Source organism: Panthera leo, chromosome D1 (assembly GCF_018350215.1).
Source record: "Panthera leo isolate Ple1 chromosome D1, P.leo_Ple1_pat1.1, whole genome shotgun sequence".
Lineage (NCBI taxonomy): Eukaryota > Metazoa > Chordata > Mammalia > Carnivora > Felidae > Panthera > Panthera leo.
In genome coordinates this window covers 17,566,291-17,583,135 of record NC_056688.1, presented here as the reverse complement: position 1 = coordinate 17,583,135, position 16,845 = coordinate 17,566,291, and the positions used below count along the sequence as shown (strand labels likewise).

General features: G+C 52.7%; 1 long non-coding RNA gene across 1 annotated transcript; it reads left to right on the top strand.

The window, feature by feature from the left end:
* Window positions 1–14,168: 14,168 nt before the first annotated feature.
* Window positions 14,169–16,845, top strand: LOC122200883. The gene is made up of 3 exons (XR_006193962.1): window positions 14,169–14,400; window positions 15,609–15,806; window positions 16,309–16,845. It is a non-coding gene; the product is annotated as an uncharacterized LOC122200883 (long non-coding RNA).

Here is a 16,845-nt window from a genome sequence, read left to right as displayed (position 1 = left end):
GTGTCATCTTAGTTCATTTTCATGGCAACTCTCCAAAGTAGGTTCTATTCTTAGGCTCTTTTTCACTGACTAGGAAACGGAGGCTTACAGAGGTTAAGTAACATACCCAAGGTCACACAGGTAGGGGAGCCAGCGGGGACTCAGACGCAGGTCTGACCGCAAAGCCCTTGCTTGGAGCCACAGCAGGGCTTGCCAGGAGCCCTTGCTTTCCACCACAGGCACACAGCCTGTGCTATGTTCTCCTGTAACCTAACGGTTTCATGTGCGGTTGTCTTGTGCCCCAGTTAGTTCCAACAGGCCAGCCCCCGTGCTGGGAACACACAGTGCACACACAGTGCGTCCCTTAAACCAGCCAGGCATAGAAACATCCATTCTTCGTAAATGTAAAGGCCCTCAGAGGAAGAGCTCTAACAAGCCTAATTACCCTGACTACAACCAAACAGCCCTCGTTGTCAGAACATTCTTTCTGTCAAATCTCAAGCCCTCTGCCCCACCATAAACCAATTTCCTTTCCTTTCTGATCTGGAGCCCTAGAAAAGCAGTTGCACGTGGTGGTTCAAAGCAAGGGCGTCGGGACCTCAATCCTGGAGCTGGGCCACTCATGAGCTCTGTGACTCAGTGAGCCTGCTTCTTCATCTGTAAAGTGGGCACATAAATGCTTACCCCACTGGGTCGTTTTGAAAATTAAATCCAAGCCCCTGGATACAAAACCCTTCACAGTATGTTTGGCATATAGTAAAGACCAGCTCAATGGGGGCTATCTTTATTTAATACTGTTTATTCTCTCCCATGGTATCAAATACGAAGTCCCTCTGTGACCTGCACACAACTCTCTCCTCCCTTGGCTCACCCTCTCTGTATGACTACACACTCTTTCGGGAACACTTTTTCCCTGTGTTCTCTTTAGGTCTTCCATTTTAGTTCTGCTCGGGACCTCTCAAACCGGGGAGTAGGCGGCCAAACATCGGGAGGAGTCTCCCCTTTGCTCTTTGGTCTTAGCGTGCCTCGATCTGGTAGGAAGAGACATGCCGGGCCCTCTCCCCACCTGTGACTTGGAAAACAGGTGCCGACAGAGTCCCGTCGAAGGCTGAAAGGGAAACGGAACCAATGACCTCTATCCAGAGAGAGGACGGATGTGATAAGGGGCTTGCCTTTGCAACAGTGGACAGATTTTTTTCTTTCAATTTCTTTCTGTGGCTGGCGCCTGGCTTGGGGTGTGGTGTGGCTCTCAGTTGCTGGGCCCTGGCACACGGGGCTGGCCACCTGCGCTGTGAGTGGGAGGAGGCTCTGGGGCTGGGGCAGGAGCGCTTGCTCTCCTTTGCCTCTCCAGGCCGCGAAGCTCGTCACTTCGCTGCCCAAGCAGAAGTTCAGGTTAGTCTTACAGCATCACACAATTACTCGGTTACATAAATCCAAGGGTGTGGTGGGAAAGTGGACCGGAGAGGCAACGGACCGGGGTAGAGAGCGGGAAGGGAAGAGAAGGCCGGGACAGCCATCCTTTCCAGGGCCGAAAACCCGGCGGAGGGGAAGCTTCGATGGAATCCGGCTGAGTCGATGACTTTCAGGAAAAGAAAAAGAAGCTTGAAGAGTGAGAGCTGCGAGGGAAGGTACATCTCACTCATAGACTCCGAGCCCGCGACTCTTGAGGGTCCTGAACGTACCTGTCTTCTTCTCCGGGCTAGTTCTTCCAGAAGGCCTTTCCTGCTCCCCACCTGGACATTCATTCATTCATTCATTCATCCATCTAGAGTCAGACGCTGTGCCAGGTGCTAGAGTTACAGCAGTGGGATAGGGCGGTTGAAGCGGTTCCTTGTCCTGGGACGGAGCCTACAGCTGTAAGGGGAGTGGGTGTTAATAGAGGACGTGCAAAAGCAAATATTTAAATTGCAGTTGCTGTAGCTGGTACCGTGGAGAATTAGAGGGGATGTGAGCCTAGACCAGGGGGCCTGGGAAGGCAGCAACGTCGAAAGCTGACTTATAAGATGAATCAGGATTGATGAGCAGGGACGATGGTCCAGGCAGAGGGAACAGCTTGTGTGTGGAGCCTGAGTCTGGTGGGCTTCCCAGAAACTTCACCAAGTACCAGGAGTGGGTGAGGGCGGAGAGCAGCTCAAAGTAATGCAGGAGAGTTTGGCAGAGGCCGGGTAACGCAGGCCAAGGTAGGACGTGGGCTTTGTTTTCCTAAGAGCAGTGGGCAGTCACCGTATTATGTAAGGCAGTGACATGATCAGACGTGTATTTTATTTATTTATTTTTTTTAATTTTATTTATTTTTATTTATTTTTGGGACAGAGAGAGACAGAGCATGAACGGGGGAGGGGCAGAGAGAGAGGGAGACACAGATTCGGAAACAGGCTCCAGGCTCCGAGCCATCAGCCCAGAGCCTGACGCGGGGCTCGAACTCACGGACTGCGAGATCGTGACCTGGCTGAAGTCGGACGCTTAACCGACTGCGCCACCCAGGCGCCCCCAGACGTGTATTTTAAAAAGAGCATTCTGGAAGTGGATTGCAGCTGTCCAGACGAGCGATAATGGTCGCTGGCCCCACGGTAGCGGCAGCAGGAATGTAAAGACATGTCGAACTTCGGCTGTGGTTTGGAAGTAGAATTTGGAAATACGGTTTGATATTTCATTGCACTTGGGGGCGAGGGAGAGAAGGAGCCAAGGACAGCTTCCTGGTTTTGGCTTGGGCACTTGGGTGGCACCGTGAGCTGAGATTGGGAGGCTGGGGGAGAAGCCCTCGGATTACTTTTTTGGCAGTTCTGCATCCTCTGGCTTTTGTTGTAATGATTTCACAGCATTTGTGCTCGAACGAGAAGGACAGGAGCACCGGGGCCACGGACGAGTGGCACCGCTCAGATTAGAAGTCTAGCGTTCCGAAGCCAGGCCTAGCCTCCTTCTGTGACCCCACATGGGGTTTCCATTTCATTGCTGGGGCCAGAGCGTACTGGATCTGGCCCATCTTTGTATCCACCTTGAGCTCTTGTGCCTTGTACCCCGAGGATGCTCTAAACTGAGGTCTTCTGTAGCCCCGTGTACCCGGCACTGTGCTGTAGGGAAGAGAACGTGGGGCACGGGTCCCTGCCGTCAAGAATCTTATTAGTGGCACGGTCCATGGAAAATAGGGCCTGCCAGGTAGCAGGCTGGGCCACCTCATCAAAACGGAAGACCTCAGGCCATTGGCACATGCTGGTAATTCTTCCCCCTTCGGGAAAACCACAAAAGGTACAGAGTATACTGCAGATCACAGCAGACACACGTGTGGGTCTCTGAGAGCATCCGGTCCCCTCACACCCCAACAATTCCATCACCAGGCCGCACAGCCGGAGACCTTAGAGAGGAAGGGCCTGGCCTCTGCTCTGTGGAACCACACCCACAGGTCCAGCAGAGACCTTAGTACGTCTGCATGCAGCAAGACGAGGGGGCCAGGCAGGGTGGCGTGCTTTGTATTTACTATATTTTTCGTGGCGAAATACGCCTTCCTTTATGCAAAGCTCCAAGGAAAATTTATTACTAAAAAAAAAAAATCAGTTGGATTTTTAGCCCAGATTTGTCCTCGGTGCACGAACACGTTATGGCATGGGTTGAGAAGTCCCGCCTTCTCATCAGGAAGCTGAGTATGAGCAAGTTGGGCCTGGACAGGGGCCATTTCAGCCCAGAGCCATCAGCTTTTCCTGTCACAGTTGCTGCTGGGGCCCTTTAGCATCTCCGTTTTCTGTGGCTCCCATCTGGCTGATGGCATCATCTGGGCCTCTGACAGAATCACCTAGGAAGGGCCAGCGTCAGAGGGTCAGGTCCCAGTGGAGGCCAAAATTGGGGATCACATCTCTTCCTTATCTCATGGAAAAAGGGGACACCCTCTCTCCCAAACCGGGATCTCAGAACCACGATCACTGTCACGACTTTTTTTTTTTTTTTGGTTTTTTTTTTTTTCAATATATGAAATTTATTGTCAAATTGGTTTCCATACAACACCCAGTGCGAATCCCAAAAGGTGCCCTCCTCAATACCCATCACCCACCCTCCCCTCCCTCCCACCCCCCATCAACCCTCAGTTTGTTCTCAGTTTTTAACAGTCTTTTATGCTTTGGCTCTCTCCCACTCTAACCTCTTTTTTTTTTCTGTCACGACTTTTTTAAAAAAAAGATTTATTTTTATTTTTCTGAACAAATGGAAAGATACCACGGTATTGAAGGGAAAACAATATAATATGTTGAGTGTGTTATGAATTCATATCGCAACAGAGCTTTACGTATTTTTAATAGATTTTGGTTTTTTGAGCAATTTTAGGTTCACAGCAAAGTTGAGTTGCAAATATCGCATTTCCAAATTCTCCTTGCCCCCCCCCCCCCCCCCCGGATACACACAGCTTCCCACAGGGTCAACATCTTCTACCAGAGTGGTACCTTTGTTACAATCATGACAGAAGGCTGACCCATCATTATCACCCAGAGTCCACAGTTGACATTAGGGTTTATGCTTGGTGTTGGACATTCCATGGGTTTTGACAAATGTATAATGACATGTATCCACCATTATGGTATTATACAGAGTATTCTCAATGCCCTAAACTCACCTATTCATCCCATTATATATATATATTTAAAACGCATACGATGGCCTTGGGCTACTTGAGAGAAAATAAAACCCGATCGATATTGATTCCAAATGACCTTCTGAGCTTTGTGGCTTTTGTAAACTTAGCACTTCACGCTCTCTGTTTCTTATCGTGTGTGTGTGTGTTTTTTTTTCCGGCGTTATTTTATACATGTATTCCCGTATATTGACATAGTTCACATGTCATTTCTAATAACATGGAATCAATTTCTAATACATGGTATAAATCATTGATAGCTCATGCTGGTCATTTGGTATTATCTTTTCCCTATATGCTCTTGCAAAAAAGGTTTAAAAGAAGATCAGAATATGATTCCAATATGTATCAATATAGTATGAATAATGACAATGCTTTTTGCAAAGATTGGCTCTCTGCATATCGGCTTTCAGTCCTGCCTCCAGCCAGGGCCATATCTAGCAGCCCCAGAGACAGAGTGTTTCATCTATCTTTTATCAATTTATTATTTTAAAAAAAATTTTAAGTTTACTTATTTTTGAGAGAGAGAGAGTGCATGCAGGGGAGAGGCAGAGAGAGACAGAGACACAGAATCTGAAGCAGGCTCCAGGCTCCGAGCCGTCAGCACAGAGCCGGATGCAAGGCTCGAACTCATGGACAGTGAGATCATGACCCAAGCTGAAGTCGAACGCTTAACCAACTGAGCCACCGAGGTGCCCCTCATCTTCCACTTAATCTCTGTGAAGGGAGAGGACCCCATAATGTCCTGAGACTTAATTACTACTAGGCAAGTTGAAACTAGAAAGTTCTTTCCAATGTACAACACAAATCTCCTTGAATTTAAGTTTTCCACGTTGTTCTCCACGTGGACGGTTTTTTCACCTGTATATGGTGTCCCTGTGCACAGCAGGTGAGTGTGATCCATGATAGGAATCATTTACATGTGCTACCGTTCTGCTAGAGAATGTCATGGGCTTTTCGCGAATTGTCATCAAATCCCTAACAATCCTTGAGGTAGGCAGTACTATGGTTTCCATTTTTCAGATGAGAAGAGAGGCCAATTAACCCCAGCTTTTAAAAATTATTTCTCATTGTTGGGGTGCCTGGGTGGCTCAGTCGGTTAAGCGTCTGACTCTCGGTTTTGGCTCAGGTCATGATCTCGCGGTTTCATGAATTCAAGCCCCTCGTTGGGCTCTGTGCTGGGCAGTGTGGAGCCCGCTTGGGATTCTCTCTCTCTCTCTCTCTCTCTCTCTCTCTATCTGCCCCTCGCCCACTCACATTGTCTCTGTCTCTCTCAAAATAAATAAATACACCTCAAAAAATAATAATAAAAATGATTTCTTATTATCTATGTTTCCTATTTGGAATTTCAAATTACTTCCCCCAGATTCCCCACTGGTAAGGGCGCCTGGGTGGCTCAGTCGGTTAAGCGTCCGACTTCGTTCAGCTCAGGTCATGATCTCACGGCTCGTGGGTTCGAGCCCCACGTCGGGCTCTGTGCTGACAGCTCGGAGCCTGGAGCCTGCTTTGCATCCTGTGTCTCCCTCTCTCTCTGCCCCTCCCCACTCATCCTCTGTCTCTCTGTCTCTCAAAAATAAATAAACATTAAAAAAAAAATCAAATACCCCACTGATTAAAAGTAAGTGGTAACAAGCTGTGAGGCTTTGCACAGATTGTTTACCGTGAACCTGGGATCTTCGGATTCATCTTCTAATTTAATTTTTCTAGTATCTCTGGGAGGCAGTTATTATTACTCATTTAATAGGTGATGAAATTGAAACTCAGGGGAGTGAATACACTTGCCCAAGTTCACGCCAGAAAGGAGGGGGGCTAGACCTAGGATCCACGTCTAAATCCAAGGTCTTGGGCTCTAGGCTCCACCTCCTGTCCTTGCTAAATGTATCTGTATCAACTACACAGTGTTTGGTTTTTTTTTTTTTTTTAAAAAACCTTTTTGCTGCCTTTTGGAAGTTGGAGGCCTAAAAGCCTCTCTCTGTGTGTGTGGTTGCCCTGATGGCCTTGAACAGTCAGAGGAGACCAGAGCAGCTTTTAAACCCTAGACCTTGGGTGAGGTGGGAGTGGGGGGAACTGGTCAGGGCCATCAGGGTGAGGGCAGAGGGGCAGGAATCCGGTTCCCACAGCCCATTCAGAACCCCCATATCATTCCTGCCAATAACAGAAGGGAGCCCATCAAAGGGCTTGTGGTGGCAACAGAGAAGGACAGAAAGCGGGAACTGTCCCTTGGTAGTGAGTGGGTTTGCAGTTTGAGCCCATCCCAGTTTCCCAGATTGGGGGTGGGGGGATCCTGGCTTTGGTGTTTGTTGGGCCTGAATTTGAAATCTTGGCCCTCCCATCTACTGGCTGTGTGAAACTGGGCTGGAGATAACCCTGCCCGCACAGAGTCTGCTCCCTCCCATGTCAAGTGGGGATCGTCATTGAGATGTGATGTGGTGGGCAACTAGCCCAGTGCCTGCCCCAGATGGAGTCCAGTACAACTCCTTTTTTCTCTCCTTCTTTTGCCGCCTTGTAACACTCTCAGGTCACCTCCGCTGCTTCCTGTCCCTTGCTGTCCCTCAGACCCCCCAGCTCCAACACTGTTACCCTAGGGCTCCTGAGCTCTCCTGGAGAAGGAGATGGGAGCCAAGAAACCTAAGCCAAACCCTGGCTTCCTGTTCCAGGAGGCAGAGCCCTGGCCACTCCCTGCCTCTGCCAGGACCCTCCTCCTGTTCCCCCCCTCCCCTTTGTCCAGCTCCCCACCATTAGCAATGGCTCACAGATCAAAGGATACCCCAGTAGGGATCCTAAACCACAGATAGCTTCAGGGTCCAGAACTCTGGAAATTAGAAGCAAATGTGTGTGTGTATTTGTACTTTTCTGGAATTAGAATCCTCAGGGATCCCTGAACTCTCTGGATAGATTTGGAGTGGGAGAGGGACTCTGGGGCTTCTTCTGCGTGTTCTAGAACTTTTCTTAGCAACTTGCAACTTGTGTAGTAAGAGTCTGGTCCCGTCCTCACTGGGCAAGGGAGTGAACCGGGGATGAAAGGCCCACCTCTTCCCTGAGGGAGGGAATTCCTAGGGGAAGGCAGACCTTTGGCTTTGACCCTACAGAACCATTCACAGTCTCTTCCTATTTGGCTCATTGATTCATTCATTCATTCCACCACTTAGCATTTACCGTTACCTGTTATATGCTTGGCTTTGCCCTAATATTGGACACATAGACATCAGACCACTGTTATTTAAAATGTGGTCCTACAGACCCGCCTCATTAGAATCCCATGGTGCTTGTTAAAAATACAGATCCCTGCACCTCAACCACCGAGGGCATTGCCTGGGACTGTGCATTTTAAACAGGCTTCCTGGGCTCATTAAACAAGTTGAGAGCCATTGCTAGAGCCTGGCATCTTTCATAGCCCTTGGCATTGGTCCCCATAAAGTCACTCAAAGAGTGTTGGTTGGCCTGAGAACATGGTCCCAACCCTCCCTCTTCCTTCTTTCCCCTTGCCCTTCTTCCCCTGCTGCAGGGGAGAGAGAGGGAAGAGCGGCCGGCCCTATCCGCCCACCACAGCCGCAGAACCAGGGGTGTAGTCTCGGGCAGATTGTGAACCCCAAGGGCAGAGACCTTGTCTCAGCCTGCACGGCTCCGTCCTCACTGGGCAAAGATCTGATAGTACCAATTAACGTCAACAAGGCTTCCTCGCTGCCTGGGCCTGTCCCGAGGCTTTGTTAATTAATACCTCTATGGTCCCCTGGGTCCCTGGAATGAGAGGTTTGGGAGTCCTGGAGAAACCGACTGGTTTCATCCAAAAGGATCTTTCTTCCCCAGCATGAATACGGAGACTGGGGCTGGCATCGGCGGTGGCATGGGAAGTGGGATCTAGAACAGTAACAGCTAACATGTACTACACTCACTACACGGCAGATGCTGGCCCAGATGCTTTAAATATGGCATCCCACTTAATACCCACTTGTACCCCAGGAGACAGGAACTTTACAGAGGGGCACCCTGAGATTGGTCCGGGCTTCTGTCCAAGGTCCACCTCTAGTGTGGCAGAATGCAGGACTGCAGCCGGGCCATCTGACTCCAAAGTCTAGGCACCTGCTCCTGCTCTCCAAGGCCGTCTGGACTTACACCCCCTGGGCCCCCACCCCAGCCACGGCCTCTTGCCCAGGGCCAGGCGTTCACTCTCTACTGGGTCCCACAGAGGGGCGGGCAGAGGGAGATGTCCATGCTGCCTCAGCGCTTGGATCCCTCTCTCCCAGCTGTGACTTTGGACCTGATCTTGGGCTCCCTGTTCCCGCAAAGGGCGGGCCACAGGGGGGTGGGGTAGGGCAGGAACAAGCCCTTCCCCTCTTCGGGGTCAAGAGCCTAGAGGAGAATCAACACCCTGTGCCCTCCTGGACAGCACTGGCCTCTCTACTGGGGAGATGACTCCCACCTCCCAGAAGAGCACGGGGTGGGGGGGGGGGCGGGTTAAGCTGGCTGGGGCATTATCCACACGGCCAAAGTCTTGCCCTCGGGAGCCTGTCTCCGGCATGACTATGGGGCAACTTTGAGCTGACTTCAGATTTCTAGGAACTAGAGAGAGTGTCTCTGGATCGTTGGTGGTATCACTCAGCCTCCCCCCAGATTTCTGGCTCGTGTAAAGGTGGGCAAATGCCGTATCCCCGGAATGGGTAGTATACTGCGTGGGCTGTGGTCTACACTGGCTAGACCGCTTTCTAGCTGTGTGGCCTCGGATAAGGGACCAACCTCTAAGACTTAGAGCCTCAGTTCTTCGTCAGTAAAAGGGGCATAATAACTCCTATGTCATCGGGTTGGGGTGAGGATTAAATGAAGTTCCGTGTGCAATGCCCCTGACTTCCACGCACACCTCTGCCTCTTGGTCAGGGCCGGGCGTTCACCTCCACAGTCGGGCTGGCATCCGAGGTCCTGGGCAGAGGGGAAAGTCCACAGAGTGGGAGGTCCTGGCTGCACAGAGATGTCGGATAAGAGCCATGCAGGGGGTGGCAGTTTTGCTGTAGGTGCGTCGGCCATTGGCAACCTCGCCTCATATGTATTCATTAGGGACAACGGAGGGCAATTTGGGGTGACGCTTATAGACCCCAATCAGAGGCACCGAAATCCAGAAAGAACCCCAGGGCATCTCTGGCACTCCTGCTTGCACTTCAGCTCTCCCAGTTCCCCTCCTCCTCTCCCCTCCTCCCTCAGGCCGGCTTCCAGCACCCCCTCCCTCCTCCTCCCTGCTGTCCACATCTGGATTTAACTAGGAACAACAGGCTTTCTGTGAATGCCTCCACCTTCCCCTGCCCTGCCGTCCTCTAGTTCAGAACTTTGGTTCTCACGGGGCGGGGGTGGGGCGGGGGTGGGGCGGGGGCGGGGTGGTGGATGTGGGGAGAAGGGGTCAGGGAAAGCCCAGAGATCTCTCTTCCCAGACCTCTAGTGTTGGGGTGAAACCCGTACAAGGCCTCCACCCCTCCCCGTTGTCCTGACTCTTAACCATTCCCGGTTGGTCGGGGTTCACCGAGGCGCCTGGGGCGCTAGCTCAAAGCTGGAGCTGGCGGTCTGCAGGCACAAGAAAGGGACTTCAGTCCCCCAGCCTCCACCTTAATCCCAGGCCAGGGAGCACGGCCACCCCTCCCAGCCAGAGAAGTCCCGCTGGGCTCCTGGAGGCCAGGCAGTAAATTGGAATGCAGCAGTCACAGTTGAAGGCAGCTGTAACTCTCATTAAAGTGACATCAACCCCACCGCAGGAGGATGCTGTAAATCCAGGGAAAGGGGGCATTCATCCAGGGAGAACCACAGAAGCAAAGGGAAAAAAACCATAAATAGAGGAGACGTGGTGTCTGGAACTAATGACAGGGCCCCGCCCAAGGCCTCCGAACTGGGGGTGGGGAGGTACCCCAGGCTCAAGGAGTGGGGTGGAGGTCTCGAGGCAGGCCCTGAGCCTAGCGAAGTGTAAGGGCACAGCCAAAGCCCTCCCTCTGGTTGATTCTCCTCTGCCCTTTCTGCCCAGTCTCGGGCTGGGCCTGGGGCTGGGAGCAGAGTTGGCTTACGTCCCTGCGGGAACCGCGGGGGACAGATCTCACTGTTCACGGGCCTTCTCAAGGGTAAGAGGAGCAGCTGGCCTAGGCCATTAGAATTATTTTATGGGGGAAATAAGCTGTGGGTCAAACTCTGGGCTTAAAGCTGGGCACCGGGTTTCAAATCCTGACTCGGCTACTTGGTGTAGATCTTGGGAGAGTGAGGGCATCTTTGGAAGCCTATGCTTTTCATCAGAAGGACGGAAATGGGGCGGGGGGGGGGGCGCGGGGGGCACCTGGGTGGCTCAGTCGGTTGAGCGTCCAACTCCAGCTCAGGTCATGATCTCGAGGTCCGTGAGTTCGAGCCCCACATAGGGCTCACTGCTGTCACTGCAGAGACCGCTTTGGATCCTCTGTCCCCCTCTCTCCGCCCCTCCCCTGCTTGCACTCTCTCTCTCAAAAATAAACATTAAAAAAAAAGAGATAAAGAAAGGAAAATGGAAACGGCCACCATACCACACAGGCTTGGTGGAGGCTGGGTCTGGCAGTCTGAAGGCACTGTTTGGCCAATGACTAAATGAATCGACAAATCCCTGTAACCACGGAGGCTGGGATTTCTTTCGGATCGATTCCCTTCTGCCTGAGTCTGGTTCGGCCAGTGATTTGTTGAGACCCCTCGGGCGAGTTGCTAACTTTGTTTTTTTTTTTTTTCCCCAGGGCTTTGGGTGTTTCCCCTTAGCATATGAAGCCACTTCGAGATCAGGAGGTTGACTTTGGGGTGGGTGGTAGTGTAAACAGTAGAAGCATGACCCCTTTGTCGGGGTCTGTGGAACAGCCCAGGTCTCAAGGGCCCGATGAATAGTGGGCTTCATTCCAGAACCTTCCTCTGGATTCCCTCCTCACCACCTCCACCAAGATCCTCTGCTGGGAGGCCACACTCGCCTTTGCTCCGTAGACCAGCGGGCAGTGGAGCTGGCGGCCGCTCTATTCTGAGGAAAGGTCAAGGCCACCATGCTCTCTTGAAGGTTGAATGCAGGAGAAAGAGCGGGCCGGAGAAAAGTGGGCATGTTCTTCTCTCCCATGCATCAGAATCACCTGGAGGGCCCATTAAATGGCAGAGGGGGTGGGAGAATTCTACCACCAGAATTCTGTTCCGGCAGGTCTGAGGTGGGTCCCAACAAGTGCATTTCTAAGCAGTTCTCAGGAGGCTGATGCTCAGGAGCCTCTCAGGAGGCTCAGGTCAACCCCCAGATGCCAGTGCGCATGCCTCCAAGTCACCCGGGAGCCTCGGGGACCAGCGTTCACAGGGTGCACAGAGAGCTGGGCTGAGGCCGTAGTGGAACACCAGTGCCGTGCCTTCGACGAGCTCCCCGGGCCATCGAGGGCACCGGTGTGGACGTTCAGTTTCCTTGGAGGGCCTCCCTCATTCCCTCCCACCAAAAAGGGTTAGTGGGAAAGGGGGTGAGGAGAGAAAAAAGCAGGGATTACATCGGGCACGGTGGTCTGGACAACAGGCTTCCGAAATGCCCAGAAATGATGCCGGGCTTGGGGAAGGAAGGATGATTCACGTCTGTGGAGGGCCAGACAGACACGGAGGGGCACAGGCAGTCCTGCCGATTTAAAGGACGCTTCTGGGGCGCATCTCCCTCCAGGGAGAGAGGCTGATGATGGATGGATGTGGCAGCTGAGGCTTCCGAAGTGTCAGGAGTGGGGGTGGGGTGGGGGAGTGGGCCAGGAGGGCCGCCTGCTTCGCCAGCAGGACACAAGGCACTCACAGGAAGCACCCCAGGGCACCGCGTCTGCCATTTGCTGCCCGGGCACCCCCACACCTGTCCTTCAACCTCTTGACAAAGCCAGGCCCGCGTCCGAACCCCCCCTCCGAGGACAGCGCCCAGGGGCTCGGGACTGGCTGTCTGCACACCAAACCCACTTCGGATCCTGTAAGCAGCTGCTTTCCCACCAGGCTTTGGAGCAGAGCCTTCCAGGCCCTCTGGGGGGCGCCGCGGCGATGGTGATCGAGTTTCCTCACCTCACCAAGTGACACGTTTTGTGCCTCCAGCAGGGAGCGGGGGACTTAGGGCATTGTGTGCTCCCACAACTCCAAAAGGAGGGCAGAGAGATTACTGGATTCTACTTAAAAATGAGAAAAATGGGGCGCCTGGGTGACTCAGTCCGTTAAGGGTCCAGCTCTTGGTTTTGGCTCAAGTCAGGATCTCACGGTTTGTGGGATCGAGCCCCACGTTGGGCTCTGTGATGACAGCACATAGCCTGCTTGGGATTCTCTCTCTCCCCCCACCCCCTGCCCTCTCTCACTGCCCCTCCCTCCCTACCACCCCCCTCAGAGAGAGAGAGAGAGGCAGAGAGAATGAGAGACAGAATCCCAACTGTGAGATCATGACCTGAGCCTAGATCAAGAGTAGGATGCTTAACTGACTGAGCCACCCAGGCACCCCAATAAATAAGCTTTTTAAAAAATGAGAAAAATGAGCGTAAAAGAAATGAAAGAACTTGTCCAAAGCTGCATATCTAAGTAAGAATTTGGGCCCAAACAGGAAGGGCAGGCCTCTCGTTCCCAGTCGGCCTCTCTGCTACAGGGAATTTAACTCCCTCTTGTCACTGGCATCAGGCTTGGGGTAGGAGGAGAGAAACGAGAGGCCGTAATAGTGGGTGGTGGGGCACAGGGCCCAGAGCCCCCTTCAGGAGGGAGGCCCTCGTTGGGAGGCTCGCAGCTCTGTCCCTGAAGGACCACCTCAGCTGGAGCGAGCTCTGTTGCCCAAGGTTGTGTCCCCTCCTGAGGTGGGCGGTGGGCTAGTTTCCACCCGACTCCAGATAGACATGAGGTACAAGGCCGGCCCCCTTGCCTCAGGGCAGGGGCATCTCTGTGGGTCCCCCAGCTCCAGAGTGCCCGCTGGCTTGGCCCAGGCTTTGGCTGCCACTGTGTCCCCCAATCTCCTTTCCACCAATCTCCTTCTGTCCCCCACAGGGGTTCATCCCAACAGCACCCCCATAAGTCATGAAAATCTCTTAGAGCGTGTTTCCTGGAAACTTCAGGCAGAAGCGGAAGGGAGCTGACATCAGCAGGATGCTTCTTGTTTCTTTTTTCTTTTTTTTTTTTTTTGATCGTCTCATTTAATGTAATAAGTCTACGACATGAATGTTTTTGCTCTTTTATTGTTGAGGAAAGGTTAAAGAAGTTGTCAAGGGCCGCCTGGGTGGCTCAGTCAGTTAAGTGTCTGACTTCGGCTCAGGGCTTGATTGAACTCACGATCATGAACTCGGCGTTCGTGAGTTCAAGCCCCGTGTTGGGCTCTGTCTGTGCTGACAGCTCAGAGCCTGGAGCCGGCTTCAGATTCTGCCTCTCTGTCTCTGTCTCTCTCTCAAAAATAAATAAACATTAAAAAAAAAAAAAAAGTTGTCAAGACCGAATAGTCTCTGGCAAAGCTGAGGCCCCTGCCTGGACTCCCGGGGCCTGATGTGGTTGTAGTCGGGGAGAAAAGGGAAGTTCAAGGTCAGTTTGCTGTCGCAGCAGCAAACCCTGTCTTACAGATTTTCCCTTAGGCCCCCCCCCAGCGCCCCGGGCATTCTGGAGATGACAATGGAAAGACTTCTGTGTCTTGAGGCCTGGAACCAGGTCTAGAGGGAGGCCTTATGCTAGACCGTCCCCCCAGGGGTGGAGCAGCGGACAGCACCCAGTTCTGATGGGTTTTCTGAGCATGACTAAGCCTCCGCATCCGTTTGGAAAGTGGCTCATTTGAGCCTGCCCTGGCCCCTGAAGATTCAGAATACATATTTACAGTTCACGTAAGTAGCAACGAAAGTAACCCTTTTATTTTACAGTTCACGTAAGTAGCAACGAAAGTAACCCTTTTATCTTTTCCTCTTCATCGGGTCCTTCCACTGTGAACTCGAGCTGCAGAAGACGCAACCTTCCCCCGGAAGGTTAAGAGCCAGGTGTCTGAAAGCGACACCTGCCGCATACACCCCGAGGAATTAGAAATCTCTGTTCCTTAACACAGCCAGAAACTCCTCTGGCCTCAGTAATGAGATGGGGGCCTTGAAATGAAATGGCAGCCCCCGGGTCAGGCGCTGCTGGGGCATGAGGTTGGCCTTTGCCCAGAAAGGAACCAGCTGCGGGTCTTGGTTTCCTCACCTGGTGGAGAATGTCCTTTCAGCCACAGGGGAGGCACGTCTGTGACTGCTGTCTTTTTCTTTTCCGTTCTGTTTAAAAAAAAAAGCCTTTGTGAGAAAAAGCCTGTGGTTCCGTCTGTTTTCTCTGAGTGGTTTGTTAGTTGAGGTGTTTGCGTGCTGAGCAACGCGCACTCTTATTTTCCTCCTTAGCAAAACATTAATTATCTCACCCGGTAACCTTTCTCTCGGGGATTTTTTCATTACCACCCCCCAAGCTGTGGGGGCACCGAGCAATTTCTGGATTTCCCATCATCTCTGCAAGCTGACTGCAGTGTCTAAGGAGACAGCTGTCCCACTTGGCTGGGTGCAGGACCTCCTACGTGCCCCAAGAACACCCGGTGATGGCCGCTCTCGCGGCGCTGCTCATGCTGGGTGGGAACCCTCTGTTTACATCTCTCGTCCCCCACGAGGCTGTGAACATACTCACTTTTTTTTTTTTAACTTAAATTCAAGTTAGTTAACTTACAGTGTAGTCTTGGTTTCAGGAGTGATTCAGATCTTACGTATGACACCCAGGGCTCATCCTGAGAAGTGCCCTACTTTTTTTTTTTTTAATTTTTTAAAATATTTATTTTTGAGAGAGAGAGAGAGAGAGAGAGAGTGTGAGCAAGTGAGCAGGAGAAGGGCAGAGAGAGAGGGAGACACAGAATCCAAAGCAGGCTCCAGGCTCTGAGCTGTCAGCACAGAGCCCGATGTGGGGCTCAAACTCACAAACCGCAAGATCGTGGCCTGAGCTGAAGTTGGACGCTTAAGTGACTGAGCCACCCAGGAGCCCCAAGAGTGCCCTCCTTGATGCAACACACTCACTTCTGTATTCCCAGCCCCCCAGATCAGTGCCTGGCATGCTGTGGTGGCCCTAAGAAGGTCTGCTGCAGAATCAGGTGAATGAATGAAACACGAGACTGTACCGCATGAATTGCTGGGGTCACAAATGAGCCTCCCTGTGGCACCCCACAGCCCGCGTCTCTTGCCTCTCTGTATAAGCAGGAGTTGGGGTCCTTTGCTGTTCCTGGCACTCGGTGAGTCCCATCCTCTGTGCCTGCCTGAGGCCATTCTCAGCTGCCAGCCAGCCGGAGCATTCACTCGGGAGCCCGAGGCCTCTTCCCCGGCCTCCCTTTGGATGGAAGAGAGAATTCAGGCCCCGGAGTCTGGGGATGGAGGGACCAGAGAATAACTGCGGAGCCTGGCAATGACTTGCCATCAGCTCCTTCTCTCCCGGTTTAAAGATTAGGCACCTAAGGCCCAGAGAGCTGGCTGTCAGGTTCAAGCTTACCTAGCTGGGGGGGGTGACAGAGCTGGCACTCAGGCCTAGCAGTTGTGAGACACAAGAGCCTCCTTATTAATCCTGAGTGTGGGGCCTTTCTGGTCCCTCCTGCTGCCGCTTCCCCTGCCGCCGGGAGGAGGGAATGGCTGGCCTCTTTTCCCATGTGCGCAGCGCAAACTCCTGTTTCCAGCCTCATTTGATCCCTGAGCCTTCCCTCTGAAGCGGGCCGACTGGTGACGGTTGCCTCCGTTTTGCAGATGAGGAAATTGTGGTGCAGAAAGCCGGGGTGACCGGCCCAAGAAAGCAGAGCTGGCCAGTGGCCGAGGCGGGGCTGACGTTCGGTTCTCAGAGTCTGGAGCTTGTGCCCCTACCGCCATCCTGTCCAGGAGCCTGAGGCACCCGACTCAACCTGGCTCCAGTGGAGACGTGAGACTCTGCCCTGCTCCAGCAGGGCTCCCGGGAGTTGAGACCAGAACCCAGGATCCTGCCTCCACCCAGGGGCTCTTCCTGCTCTAGGACTGGAGTCTTCAGATGGCTCCATTTGGGATGGTGGGTCTTATCAGGGGGCTCGGCACATGCCATACAGCAGGCTGGGGTGCCAACAATTCTGCAGAGTGCCCACCTGTACGTCCAGGCCTTCTTGCAAAGTGTTTGCTGAGATAAAACCTCCCTCCAATGGGAGAAAGCCTAAAAAGGGACCCCCTGCCCCCCCTCGCAGCATCCTACTGTGGGGAAAGTGGGCGGGTAGTCAATCTCACAAAAGGACACTCTTTCAGCCCTCACCTACCCTCTGG